Source organism: Hyperolius riggenbachi, chromosome 1, assembly GCF_040937935.1.
Source record: "Hyperolius riggenbachi isolate aHypRig1 chromosome 1, aHypRig1.pri, whole genome shotgun sequence".
NCBI classification, from domain to species: Eukaryota; Metazoa; Chordata; class Amphibia; order Anura; family Hyperoliidae; genus Hyperolius; species Hyperolius riggenbachi.
This window is the reverse complement of record NC_090646.1, coordinates 61,011,119-61,022,654: the sequence shown is the minus strand read 5'-3', so window position 1 is coordinate 61,022,654 and position 11,536 is coordinate 61,011,119. Positions and strand designations below refer to the sequence as shown.

At 45.1% G+C, this 11,536-nt stretch overlaps 1 protein-coding gene across 1 annotated transcript in view; it reads left to right on the top strand.

The window, feature by feature from the left end:
• The window catches only part of GFRA4 (GDNF family receptor alpha 4), a 733,069-nt gene that overhangs the window by 566,516 nt on the left and 155,017 nt on the right, over positions 1 to 11,536 (top strand). The gene's annotated exons all lie outside the window — the stretch shown is intronic.

Genomic DNA, 11,536 nt, shown 5'->3' with positions numbered 1-11,536 from the left:
TCACAAACATTTGCCTGTTCTTTTAAATCAGGGTGGGTAAGGCCTTGTTCACATCATAAATCACCAGCACTATCGCAAGTGCTGAGTGATTTATTGAGAGTTTTTGTTTTTTCAGTGCTTTTCCCTGTGCTTTTGCGCTTTGAAAACTGCTTTTCTAAGCGCTTTTGCAGAGCGGTTTGTTTTTTCACTTCCTGACTGACTCTTTTACCCTGAACTGAATAAATACAATGGGCCTGATTCACAAAGCGGTGCAAACTTTTTCGCGGACTTTTGCGCGCGCAAAGTGCCGCGATTCACGCAATCGCGGACTTTTGCGCGCGCAATTCGCGGCAAATTGCGCGCGCAAAAGTCCGCAAAAAAGTTTGCACCGCTTTGTGAATCAGGCCCAATGTATTTATTCATGAACGTGCTGGGGAAATCGCTATACAAAGCACTTTTTCAAGCACTTTGGGATTTCCCTATACCTTTCATTGGGGCAAAACGGTCAGAAAATGGTACAGGCAGCGCTTTTGGAAGCGGATCGCAGTCAAACCGCTCATATGAGAACATTCTCATAGGAAATCATTGCACAAGCGCTTTTAGGGTGATTTTCAAAATCGCCAGCGCTTAAAAAAAAACGAAAATGCTCTAGGTGTGAACAAGCCCTAATGCCTAGTACACACCATACAATTTTCTGTTAAGGTGGCCATACACTGGTCGGTTTGCCATCAGATCGACCAACAGATAGATCCCTCTCTGATCGAATCTGATCAGAGAGGGATCGTATGGCTGCCTTTACTGCAAACAGATTGTGAATCGATTACAGAATGAAACCAATCACAATCTGAAGTTGCCGCTGCCCCCCGTATACATTACCTGCTCCGGCCGGCGCGTATCCCCGGTCTCCGCTGTCCCTTCTCCGTGCTCGGCTCCTCCAGCTTCACTGAACTTCCTGCCGGGGAAGTTTAAACAATAGAGGGCGCTCTACTGTTGAAACTTCCTGCCGGGACAGGAAGTTCAGTGAAGCTGGAGGAGCCGAGCATGGAGAAGGGACAGCGGAGACCGGGGATACGCGTTGGCCGGAGCAGGTAATGTATTGCCGCTAGCGTCGGTCATCGGGCATTCAAACGCCGCTATCGACGCACTCCCGACCCACTGGAGATCGAGCGAAATCTTCCGCACGGATGGATCTACGGGAATCGATGGCAACGATTGATTTTGGACGGAAATTGATCGTTCTGTCAGCGTTTGCGCAACGATTTCACAGCAGATTCGACCACAGTAATCGAATCTGCTGTATATCGGCGGGAAAATCGTTATGCTGGGAATACACCATACAATTTTCTGTTAGATTTTCTGGTAGAATGCATAATTAGACTATTTTCTGTAGAGACTGGTCATTATCTCTGGTGCATTGTCTTCTGGTTATCTCCTGCTGAGTAGAACAATACCTAATTGCTAGGCAGATAGATGGTAAGATAGATAATTTCCAACATGTTGGAAATTATCTATCTGGCAGGTAAATCTAACAGCAAATCTAACAGAAAATTGTATGGTGTGTACCTAGCATAAGATATCATATTACTTATCTATTTGAATTAACATAACTAATGTAACGTAACGACAGTATGTTTGTTTAGGCTGAAGTTCCTCTTTAACCCTTTGTCTGCTTCCATAAAAACAGGAAATTGACACACTGGAGATGTATTGTAGGATTTGTTTCGGCCGTAACAAAGTAATGTTTTTCTTTAAAGGTTATTTTGCTGTTGCATATCTTTTAGAGCAGAGAGGAAGTTATGAGTTCAGGCCCGCTTTAATGAGAGAATGCAGTGAGCACAAACATTGCCACAGCTCTACTCACGTGACATACATTGGGGCCATGGCAATGTAAGTATGTGCACATTGCGCTGCTCTGCGTAAAGGTGGGATAGAGAGTCTCCGGGCTATTGTTACGCCCATCCTATCAGAGTGCAGATTGCTCCTTTTTTGGAATTGTTCTTCCCCAACTGTAGGAACTGAAAATCAATGGTGGACAGCTAACCTTTTCTCGAGAACCAAAAATACATCTAATCTGTCTACAATGGGAGAAGTGGAAATTATTGATATTTCTTGCAGAGCCGTAGTCCAGGATGAATTTCATACCGTTCCCTTGTCTGCCTTTCAGGCTGGTCTATCAGAAACTTTTCCGAATGCAGCAGACGCGGCTCTCCGTAAGCTTCTGCCATTTGCGACAACGTGTGAGTGTGAATGGGGAGTTACAAAGTATAGCGACACAAAAGAATAAAAATTAAAAAAAAATGCAGACAATCGCTGTCAGCTGTCGCCTATAATACCCGATTATAGCAAAGTGACAGAGAATCTGCAGCAACACATTTCTTAGGAATTTTATCAAAAAGTAGACAATTTTTTTTGTGACAATTCTCATAAATATGCAGTTACTAGAAAAAAAAAAACGCACACCCTCTTCCATTGCTAAGGTTTAAAAGATAGGCAGGATAATCATCGGATCTGTAGCAGCTTCTAAAATTAGTTAACCGCTTTTTCCATCACTACAGTATTCTACGTCCTCTGTGACTTCATCTAAGCCACAAGGACGTAGATATAAGTCGTGCAGCTGAAACACAACTGTGCAAAGTTGGGCATTGCTCTTGTGCACACCACTGGCACGATCTGTTGCGCCACTAATTGTTGAAAGGGAATATATGTTCCCTGAGCCAATAAGATTGATTTTTAACATTAAAATTACTTTTATTTTCTACGTTCATAGTGAAAAACACACTTTGTAGCATTATTTCAGGATCAAACACCTTAACTATAAATTGTGACATGAACGTAATTTAAGTTTTAGTTTTGTGATGGACAGTAGAAATAGCCAAACAAAATTTGTGTTTTTTATCTACAATAGCACTTTTTATTTTTAATCTGGAATTGGTAAAACTGAGAAATATTGTGTTTTTTTCTATTTTTTTCCTCTTTTTCCTATTAAAATGCATAGAAAACAAAATTGTTCGAGGGGGAAAAATGCCATACAATGAAAGCCTATTTAGTCTTGAAAAAACAATATATGTATCATTTAGGTGTCATAAGTAGGGATAATGTTGTTGCTGATTAAATATGGACATAGCTGAAATGTCAAAACTGCTCTGGTCCATAAGGGGGAAGCAAGGTCTGGATGCAAAGTGGTTATAATTAGCCTCAGGTATAGGGCTACCATCAGACCACATGTGGCCAGTGTAGTGTCCTCTCTGAAAGGTCAGCTGTGGTCCAGTTGTAGTCCAGGTCAGATGCATTACCTATATGGGGAACACATCTGCATGTTTAGATTATTGCCAATGGCACAGAAGTGCGGCCCATTTACCGTAATGGCTCCAACGAATCCATTGCAGACTGACACGTGTGAACGGCGCCTATATATAAAATAGATGCAATTTACTGTCAGTTTTGCGGGGAGCAGACAATAAATGCCCATTGCTAGTGGGAACACAGCCTGAAACAACGCACAACAGATGCCACTGTGTCATTATTTATTGAACAAAAAATGGAGAAGTCAGGTGTGAAAATCTGAGCAGCAATAAGTTGGATAATTGTGTTCTCCTTGACGGGCCCACTCATCTTTACAACATTGCTTAAGTTCATTGAGGTTTGTGGGTATTCATTCGCAGGTCATTTAAACTACCACCACAGCACTGCAATTGGGTTGAGGTCTAAACTTTAAATATGTCATTGCAGCACTTTGGGATGTATGTCATAAACTGCGATAAGAAGAATTAGACGTGTATAGTCTTAACACGATGAGTAGAGCGTAATGCGGTCATTTCTATTTCAGGGGTTTTTTTTTGTAAATTCCTGGTGTGTTTTTGCATTAACCACTCAAAGTGTACCAGAGACGTCAAATTCTAAAGCTTTGATACTTACCTGGGGCTTCCTCCAGCCCCATAAGTTCTTCCCACGCCGCCCTCCTGCGGTCTGCCGTTCAGCTGTGATCAGCCCCGGTAACAGGCTCAGTCGGGTCCAGTTTGGGTCTTCTGCGCATGCGTGGACCTCTTGTGCATGCGCATTAGACCCAGACTGACACGTCAGTTACCAGGGCTGATCACAGCTGAACGCCAGACTACAGGAGGACAAGCTTATGTGGGGTAGAGGAGGCCCCGGGTAAGTATCAAAGCTTTAGAATTTGACGTCTCTGGTTTACTTTAAGCCTATCTGGTCGAGTATTCTCGTCTAGATAGGCGCCGCTCAAGGCTAACTGGACAAGTATTCTGAAGTCCAGTGTTTAAGCGGCAGGTGCGCCCGTGCACGCGTGACCAACGCTCCAGGCGGCGGTATTTCTGTGTCGGCGGTTAGGGAAGGGAAGCAGGTCATCCCTGAACCAATCTCAGTGCCTGTAATGAATGGACATGACTTCATGACATGACTTCAATCAAGGGCCATGTCCATTCATAAAAAAGAGCATGAATGAAGTAAAAAAGAATACAAAAAACTTCCTGGTGAACCAGGGAGTGTTTCTAGCACCATCTAGTGGTGAAAAGTTAAATTATACACATCACAGATTTTTCATTTAAAAAAATATTATTTAATCCCTATAAATATAATTAATCCTTTCCAAGCCCCTCCCCCCCACCTCAGTTACTAAGCAAACATATGCAAATAAAAAAAACTAGTAAAAAAATAATAATAAATGGTTGCCTTAGGAACTCAACTTTTTATTTTTTTAAATGTACAGTATGTCATGAGGGTATATTACCGTTATTTTAGTACATAAGGGCATACAATTAATGGGACACAAGAAAAAAAAAAAACAGAAAATATACACATTTATTTACACACAATGTGTGGATGCCATACATTGTACTAGGAACGTAATTTAAAGGACAACTGAAGTGAGAGGGATATGGAGGCTGCCATATTTATTTCCTTTTTATACAATACCAGTTGCCCGCCAGCCCTGCTGATCTATTTGGCTGCAACAGTGGATATGGCCCCCTCTCCCCGCCCCCTGGGCCCGCTCAGGGTCGTTTAGGGGGGCAGGGGGGGTTTCGCAGCATGAGTGGAGAGCTTGGCCACACATCGGCGGGGAGGGGGACCAGTCCCTCCCCCCTCCCTCACCTCGGGCTCTCCCCTCAGCGCTCCCCTCCAGCTTCAATCAGTCAGTATCTGCAGAGCAGGTGGGAACACATACCTCCATCCACCAATGAGGTCCGATCTCTAAGTGACTCACGCTACTTCCTGTTTAAACAGGAAGTAGCGTCAGACACTTAGAGAGAAAAAGCTCCGGCGGTGGAACGCAGGAAGGTATGTGTTCCTGCCGCTCTGCAGACACTGATTGAAGCTGTAGGGGAGCGCTGAGGGGAGAGCCCGAGGTGTAAATGTGTAGCCAAGCTCTTACCTCATGCTGCAAGTGCGACCCCTCCTGCTTCACAAAACGGCACTTAGCATCCCCTATTGTTACGCCCCTACAGCCTCCCTATCACTCTCCTCAGTTGCCTTTAACCACTTGAGGACCGCAGTGTTAAACCCCCCTAAAGACCAGGCCATTTTTCAAGAAATAGGCCACTGCAGCTTTAAGGCCTCACTGCAGGGCCGCACATGTCAGCACACAAGCGATTCCCCCCTTTTCTCCCCATCAACAGAGCTTTCTGTTGGTGGGGTCTGATTGCTCCCCCAATGTTTATTTATTTTTTTTATCAATATTTATTTGATTATGTTTTAAATAAAATTACTTATTTTTTTTTCTATACCCCCCTCCCTCCCCCCACCAGCCAATCACTGTGTTCGGCTGTCATAGGCTTCTGCCTATGACAGCCGATCACTCCTGAGCAGTACAGTGCTGCCTTAGATCGCAGCGCTGTATGGGGTAATTAGACAGTGGTTTCACTGTCTAAAAGTCTCCTAGCGGCGATCGCGATCTCCTGCAAAACAGACCCGAGGACCTTACGCCGATCGGCGTTAGGCGGTCCTGGGGCTGCCACTGCTGTCACGCCCATCGGTGCTTCCATCCTGAAGGTGAGAACACCTGGGAGCTCAAGTGGTTAATTTGCTTTTGCATAACCTAGTTTTGGCTATGGTTTACTTTAGCTATTGCACAGATGGCCTTATATTTGACTCTTACCCCTCCTGGTCCATGCCACTCTAATGCACTGGGCAGGGCTGGGCAGCACTGGGCTCAGGGCAAAGCGTAGGAGGGGCTCACAACTCACTCAGCTGTCATTCCCCTATTGTGTTTGAAGCAGAGAGAAATAAGAAAAGGGGATACATACATGGCAGTGACTGCAAGCCAGGTATCTAGAGATGAAGGTGTTGTGGGGGTTGGGGGCCCTGGGGCGCTTCTTAGTCTAATAGCAATCAGCGTGTGACGGCTGGGGTGGGAGGGATGGAGGGGGCGCACTTTGCTGTCTCAGCCTTGGGTGCTGAAGGACCTTGTCCCGGATCCTAGGATGTTTGTCTCTAATAGTGATGATTATAATCCCGCTAATGACGATTAAGCAAAATTTCCCGTACATTTTTGCAATTACGTCCATACATAATTAGGATTTGGATATTTAACTGATTTTGTGTAATCCATTTGTAATTTTGCGTAATTTCTTGTCGACTTTAGCGGTTAATAGCAAAGCCCCAATACCTGCTATCGTCACCAAAATTGCTACATGGGAAGAAAAAAAAATTTAAAAAAGGATTTGTTGTTTTTGGGAAAAAAGATTTTAAAAATGCAAGCGAAACATGGTTTTTAAATTGCCATCTTTCCGAGTTTAAAAAACATTTTTCCTTTGCATTTTTAAAATCAATTTTCTCAAAAACAAACAGGTCTTTTTAAAAAAATTATATTTTTGACGTGCTTCCACTATTCTTCTTAAAGAGAACCCGAGGTGGGGGTCTTAGAATGAAATCTATACACAGAGGCTGGGTCTGGCTATAGTGCCCAGCCTCTGTTGCTATTTGAATCCCCTCTAAGTCCCCCCTGTGCTCCGCTCTAGCCCATAAATCACAGCCGCACTGTCGGGCTGTGTTTACCTCCCTAATGTCACTCACGCCGCTCCCCTCGCCTCCTGCAGAGCACCGGTCCCCGCCCGCGTCCTTTCCCTCCAATCAGCAGGGAGAGAAGGGACGGGGCGGGGACAGGCGCTCTGCAGGAGGCGGGGGAGCAGCGTGAGTGACACTAGGGAGGTAAACAAAGCCCGCTGCGACACGCTGCGTGTCGACAGCGTGGCTGTAATTTATGGAGGAGAGCGGGACTTAGGGGGATTCAAAGAGCAACAGAGGCTGGGCAGTATAGCCAGACCCAGCCTCTGTGTATAGATTTCATTCTAAGATCCCCACCTCAGGTTCTCTTTAACATACGTAGCAATGGTGACAAGAGCACATATAGGGGCTTTGCTATTAGCCACTAAAGTTGGCATGAAATGAATTCACAATTGTGCGAAATTGCGAATTTATGGTTCCTGATTACATTTACAAACAAAATTAAATACGATTTCTCCCAAAATTTTGCAATACAATTTCGCCTCATAATTGCGAATTACAATTATGTGAAATTTGTGCACATCACCTGTCTCTGATTGAGAGCCTCATTGTAAGTGAAGTGAGAATAGTATTTTATGATTTCTTTCTCCTGCTTCCCAAAAGCATGTTTATACTAAGCTGCTGAAATCACAGCAATAATGTGGCTGGTTGCTACGGACAACATGAACTAAGGCTTGCTGTACGAAGCCTTGGAATACAGGGCAATGAAAATTTTGATCTCTCTCTGAAGAAAAAGCTCTTATATTAATAGCACAGCCGTTATTTTCTGTTCTGGAAAGTGACAGGGTTATTTGCCTCTTCTGGAACTGCAAATTATAGTTGCTAAATTCAGATTAGAAAAAAAAAAGCAAGAAAAAAAAATGTCAACACACAAGAAAAGGATGGGAGAAAACACAGCCTCTCTCACACAGTCCTTGGGCTTTAGGGCTAATTCACACAGTCGCCTGCCCGGCTTTCTGTGGCGTCGCGTTTGGCGGCGGCGACACGTTCGGGCTTTCAGCAGCCTTCCGTAGCTTTTGGATGCGGTCTGCGTTTTTCTTCCCCATGGGGGAACATTACCTGTGGCGAATAACTGCCCCAGGACGCTACATGTAGCATCCAGGGTCATCTTGAACGCCAAGGAAAATCGGGACCCAAACGCTGTGTTCGAGTAAACGCTAGTAAAAGCATGGTACAAACGCTCCCAATCACTTGAATGGGAGTGGTTAATGTCAACTCCCAAACGCCGCGGTAAACGTGGGTCAGACGCCGGTTGTGAAGCAGCCCTGCAGACATGTTGCCCCGCCCACATACAGAAGTCAAATGTTTTACAGACAACCTACAGACTACAAAAGAAATCACAGCTGTCAGGGACGTCCACGCTTCCAGTCCTCAGATGCACTTTATATTCTAAGTAAATAGTTCTTAAAGAGGAACTCCAGTAAAAATAATGTAATTAAAAAAGTGCTTCATTTTTACAATAATTATGTGTAAATGATTTAGTCAGTGTTTTCCCATTGTAGAATCTTTTAAATCCCTGATTTACATTCTGACATTTATTACATGGGGACATTTTTACTGTTGGCAAGTGATGTAGCTGCTGCATGCTTTTTTGGCAGTTGGAAACAGCTGTAAACAGCTATTTCCCACAATGCAGCAAGGCTCACACACAGGAAACTGCCAAAAGTACGTACTCAGAATTTCTTTGTGGGAGGGGTTTCACCACAATATCAGTCATACAGCGCCCCCTGATGGACTGTTTGTGAAAAGGAATAGATTACTCATGTAAAAGGAGGTATCAGCTACTGATTGGGATAAAGTTCAATTCTTGGTCGGAGTTTCTCTTTAAAACAGTTTTAATTTACTGAAGCAGAACTTTACTGCATATAATTAGTCAGTGTTTGCCCATTTTAAAATCCTTCCTGGCACTGATTTCCAAAGTGTGTATTGCGGCCCACAGCATGACTTGGGTGCTGGGCGGCGCCACTAGTAGTAAAATACCAGTAATTTAAAGGGGTTCTGTGGCCCTTTTTCTGATTGCAATTTAAATTAATTGATATGTTCCTTTAATAAGTACAAAACTTTTTTTTACCTCTTGTGTTGCAAAAGCTGTGCTGTCTCTCTCCAGCTCCTTTCTAATTATTTGTCTTGTTAGACGAATATTGTGTTGCAGGAAGAGGCAGACAAACAGCAGCTTTTCCTGCTTGTCTTTCCCTCCCCCTGCTGTCTGGAACGTACACAATGGTCAATGATGACTCATGATGACGTGACAGCAGGGGGAGGGAGAGGCAGGGAGGAACAGCAGCTGTTAGTCTGCCTCTTCCTGCAGCACAATATCATGCCGCCCAACTTTTTGAGATAAGAAAGAGGGACACTTAAGCCGCGCCCCTGCCACACCCCTGACCGTGCCCCTGCCACACTCGTAGTCACGCATACCATAAAGATTTAATAACAAAATATATGTTGTTTTATTATTCAAACTTCCTTTCTATCCTGGTTCATTTTCCTTCATATTCACATTTTAAAATTAGTAATATATCCATTTAAAGGTTGGGAATAAAGTTTAGAGTCAATCAAACACATTTTTTTAGGAGATAAATACATATATATTAACTAGGGGTGGGACAACGAATCCGGCGAATCCACGAATCCCTCGAATATTAGGAAATATTCGAGATTCGTGGATTCGAATCCCAACGCCATTTTCCACTATACGAATCCGCTGAATCCCGACGCCGCATCGCCGCGCATTCGCCGCTTGCACTCGTCCTCCTCCGAACTCATCCGACCCCCCCGCGCCTCCTCCGCTCGCCCCCCCTGCCCGCATCCACTCACCTATCCATAGCGGAGCGCAGAGCGGCAGACCTCTCGCCGACTTCCTGGTTCCCCCTAGTGACCGGCTCTTACAATGACGTCATCAGTAAGAGCCGGTCCGGCAGCTAGAGGGAACAGGGAAGTAACGAAGAGGTCTGCCGCTCTGCGCTCCACGGGAAAGGTGAGTAGATTATTATGCAGGGGTGAGCGGAGGAGGCACGGGGGACGGAGGGGGCCGTGGGGGGGGGGGGGGGGGTTGGCGGGGGTGGGGGGTTCTATCTATCTACCTACCTACCTACCTACCTACCGACCTAACACTATCCCTACCTACCTACAGGCCGCTATACCTACCTACCTACAGGCCGCTCTACCTACTTACCTACAGGCCCCTATACCTACCTAAAGGCCCCCTATACGCACCTACCTGCCTACCTAAAGGCCCCTATACCTACCTAATGGCCCCTATACCTACCTACCTACAGGCCTCAATACCTACCTACCTACCCACCTACCTACAGGCCCCCTATACATACCTACCTACCTAAAGGCACCTATACCTACCTACCTACCGGACACTATACCTACCTACCTACAGGCAACTATACCTACCTACAGGCCACTATACCTACCTACCTACCTACCGGCCACTATCCTTACCTACCTACAGGCTGCTATACCTACCTACCTACCTACCTACCTACAGGCCGCTATACCCACCTACCTAAAGGCCCCCTATACCTACCTAAAGGCCCCCTATACATACCTACCTACCTAAAGGCCCCTATACCTACCTACCTACCTACAGGCCACTATTCCTACCTACAGGCCTCAATACCTACCTACCTACAGGCCCCCTATACGTACCTACCTACCTAAAGGCACCTATACCTGCCTACCTACATACTTACCTATACTTAAGGCCCTATACCCTGCTACCTATACTGAAGGTCCCTTTACCTACCTACCTACCTAAAGGCCCCTATACCTACCTACCTACCTACATACCTACCTATACTTAAGGCCCTATACCCTGCTACCTATACTGAAGGTCCCTTTACCTACCTACCTACCTACCTACCTACACTGAAGGCACATGTACCCTACTACCTATACTGAAGGCCCCTATACCTAGCTACCTACCTATACTGAAGGCACATATACCCTGCTACCTATACTGAAGGCACATATACCCTGCTACCTATACTGAAGGCCCCTATACCTAGTTACCTACCAATACTGAAAGCACATGTACTGTGCTACCTATACTGAAGGCCCCTATACCTAGTTACCTACCGATACTGAAGGCACATGTACCTTGCTACCGATACTGAAGGCCCATATACCCTGCTACCTATACTGAAGGCCCATATACCCTGCTACCTATACTGAAGGCCCATATACCCTGCTACCTATACTGAAGGCCCATATACCCTGCTACCTATACTGAAGGCCCATATACCCTGCTACCTATACTGAAGGCCCATATACCCTGCTACCTATACTGAAGGCCCATATACCTAGCTACCTATACTCAGAATCAGAATCAGAATCAGAATCATTTATTTCGCCAAGTACAACGGGGGTTGTACCCGGAATTATTTTTGGCACATACAGGGTCGGTGATGGTACGGTAACAGCAGAATCATAAGAAAACAAAAGGTCGTTTCAGAGATATACACGCAGACATCATGTTACAAAAATTTACACGTTGCACATTACACAAAACTTAAGCAAGATGGGTCCGTCT